Source organism: Etheostoma cragini, chromosome 15 (assembly GCF_013103735.1).
Source record: "Etheostoma cragini isolate CJK2018 chromosome 15, CSU_Ecrag_1.0, whole genome shotgun sequence".
Classification (NCBI taxonomy): Eukaryota; Metazoa; Chordata; class Actinopteri; order Perciformes; family Percidae; genus Etheostoma; species Etheostoma cragini.
In genome coordinates, this window is record NC_048421.1 from 363,452 (window position 1) to 366,932 (window position 3,481).

General features: G+C 37.4%; 1 protein-coding gene and 1 long non-coding RNA gene across 2 annotated transcripts in view; both read right to left on the bottom strand.

Moving 5' to 3' along the window:
• Positions 1–2,541, bottom strand: part of LOC117958307 — a 21,394-nt gene extending 18,853 nt beyond the window's left edge. Inside the window, exon 1 of the long non-coding RNA XR_004659680.1 lies at positions 1,917–2,541. This is a non-coding gene — a long non-coding RNA (uncharacterized LOC117958307). The remainder of the gene's footprint in view (positions 1–1,916) is intronic.
• The window catches only part of LOC117958237, an 859,617-nt gene that overhangs the window by 291,729 nt on the left and 564,407 nt on the right, over positions 1–3,481 (bottom strand). The gene's annotated exons all lie outside the window — the stretch shown is intronic.

Consider the following 3,481-nt stretch of genomic DNA (forward strand, 5'->3'; position numbering starts at 1 on the left):
AGAGCCGTCTCAGTGCTGTGGTGTGGTCGGAAACCCGACTGAAAGGTATCAAAACTGTTGCTTAGTGACAAGAAATGGGTGAGTTGTTGAAAAACCGCTTTTTCAATGATTTTACTTAAAAGCTGAAGGTTTGATATCGGCCTATAGCTGCTCATTAGTGATGTGTCTAGATTGTTCTTTTTTAAGAGTGGCTTGATTACTGCAGTTTTCAGGGCCTGTGGAAAGATTCCTGAAAGAAGAGATGTGTTCACTATCTGTAGAAGATCAGAAGCCAAACAATTGGAAACATTTTTGAAAACACCTGTTGGTAGAATATCAAGGCAACAGGAGGAAGATTTCAGATGTTGTATAATGTCCTCTAGGTTTTTATGGTTGACCGTATGAAATTCTGTCATATTGGAACTAGTTTTGCTTGAACACTGTGACAACACATATCCTGTACTTGATATGGAGGCACTGACTGTTTGTCTAATCTTCTGAATTTTATCTTTGAAGAAGGAGGCAAAGTCATTGCAGGCCTTGGTAGATAAAAGTTCAGATTCTACTGGTACTGGAGGGTTTGTTAATCTATCAACAGTAGCAAACAAAGCACGTGAATTATTATTGTTTTTAGAGATAATATCAGAGAAGAAGGACCTTCTTGCATTCCTCAGTTCCAAATTATAAATGCGAAGTCTCTCTTTATAGGCGTTATAATGGACCAGGAGATTTGTTTTTCGCCACCTTCGTTCAGCTTTCCTACACTCTCTTTTTTCTGTTCTCACCAGTAGGACATTTCTCCATGGAGATCTTTTCTTACCAGAGACAACTTTGACCTTAGTGGGAGCAACGGCATCAATAACATTTCTAATTTTACAGTTAAAATGATCTACAAGCTCAGTCACTGATAGCCCAAAGAGGGCGGGTGTGGATGAGAAAAGCTGTATAAATGTGTCACTGGTGTTTTCAGTGATATACCGTTTTCTGATTGTCTTTGTTTGGACACTTTTGGGCACAGAGATAGTGCCGTTAAAGAAAACACAGGAATGATCAGAGAGAGCTACGTTAGTCACCACAACCTTGGAAATGTTCAGACCCTTGGAGACTATCAGGTCCAGAGTGTGTCCCTTATTGTGAGTGGGCTCCGTCACATGCTGAGTCAGTCCATAGTTCTCAAAAACACAACACAGTTCTTTGGTCCCCTGTCCTGGGGGTTGTCAACATGAATGTTAAAATCAACCGCAATGATTACACAATCAAAGTTAATACAGATTATAGACAATAGTTGAAGGTTGCACAATATTTAGGTGGCCTGTAGATATTTAGAAATATTGCTTGAGGGGAAGATCTTAATTGAAGAGCAACATATTCAAAAGAAGCAAAATTTCCATAACATATTTGCGTACAGTGGAATGAGTCATTAAACAAAATGGCGACTCAACCTCCTTTCTTATTCACTCTATTCTCGCTCATAAAACTGAAGTTAGGGGAGCTTCAGTGTTGGGCCTTTTAATTTGAAATCCCACAGGAAGTAATATGTACCTTTTATGAAAGCAAACTTAACAATTAGCTAGCTTCTGTCAATGCATGCTCATGGAATTGATTGCTAAAATGGGGTGACAGTTATTGAGAAAGATAAAAGAAGACTCAGAGGGTTGCGTTAAATGTGTTAACAGTAACAACTTTGTTGTTGCTGTGTGTTTTCTCTAATCCAAGCTGCATTACCAACATGTGCTCAGGTGGATAGTGGCTACAAGAGGCAAGAAAACGTGATTATTCAAGACAATAAATGATTTTAAGTTATGTTGCTGGGTTGTAGCCTAGCTAATAGCATATGTTGGAAGATATCAATCTAAGGCTGTGTTCTAACACAAATCAGATATTTTTAAGAAATATAAATAGCTAAGAAAAGGGAGGAATTCTTGTTTTTGATATACTCTAGTATGAATTAGTACACTCAACAGTTTAATGTAATGCATCTAGAAGGTTTCTATAAGTATGGTAGGCTAATTAGGGCAGATTTGAACCTTCAGGAGGGTGGGTCTTTTCCATGGTTAATCATCAGTGTTTTCTGGACACTGACGACGTCCCCATAGCACACATTTGGTCAGTTTCTGAGTTAAAAAGTGTGTGAAACATTTTGGACCAAAATGGTTCACATTAGACACTGTTACATTGTGCGTAAATGTCCCCAAATAGCCTGTTGTGTTTGAGTTGTGTGATTTAAAGACAGGGCTTGGCTGGCCAGTAAAAAATACTTTACTTTGAATTTGAGTGATTACTCAGAAGTCTGGTATATGTTTGCATGCATCTCATATTAAAGATTGTGTCTGAACAACAGGTCCATCATTGATTTGTCAGAAGTCTGGTACATGTTTGCATGCTAATAGAAATATGACAAAAGTTGTGACTGTGTTTGGGAATTAATGAAACAATAGTTTTAACAGTGGAAAGTAAATGGTTTAAAAGGTTTGTCTTGTTGTTGCATGTTTTGGTTTGGAAAATATCCAGATAATTGCTCTTTAAATCTGTTGTACATGAGCAGTATATCATAACAATTTATGCTTTTGTGCAGAGTAAGTCTAGATCACATTTCAAGAATTTATGATTTACAAAGTTCATTCAATCAATTCCTCCAAGCAAGATGCAATATTCATGTGTTAAACCTTTCTTTTTACATGGAGGCATGTCAAACAGAACCGTCTCCATGGTTACAGCCATTTGCCTTGACCGGTTAGGGGGGAGAGCTCAATTAATATTTCCTTGATTCTCTTAAATATTCCTATAAAAGTTAGCAATATCAATCAATCATATATTTTACTATGACCTGAAGATGTATGATATGCAAAAGTGAGGGTTGGAATCACTCACCTTTTCAAGCTTCATGCTCCATATCTATGTTATCTATAAACAACTAAGTTAAGCTGAATTAAAGTGTTTGTTATTAATGTACTTTGTATGTATCTTTTCATTCTAATTTATTCAATTTGTAGATTAAAACTTTAATTAACTTATTTGTTGCAAAGTCCCCACTAATGACAATAGAATTTGTGACTTCTGTAAATAACATGCAAATAAGGTCCACCACAACAATGTACACTCGTTTTTTTACACGTGTTGGTCAAGTCATTACTTCATCAATTCAGATGTTTAAAGTCGTGTATAAGCTAACAAGGCTATGTTGAGTATACCTGATTTTTTTCATACCTCTAGCACCTTTTGAAAGGGTGGTCCCCACAATTGATGGCTAAAAAATTGGTCCCGAATAAACATAACAATCTGTAAATGTGTGTGTGTGTGTGGGTGAGAGACGCTGAGCCATACATCTAGAAACATGATGAATACCTAGTGCACCGAAGTCCACACCTCACATTGACTTATTAAGAAAGCCTATGGCAGCAGGGACAAAGAGTTGTTGAGTCCGTTTGTCCTTTAGACTGAATCTGCAGCCAGACGGCAACAAGATGAAGCAGCTTCAGGGGGGGACTGTGGTCTGTTCAGG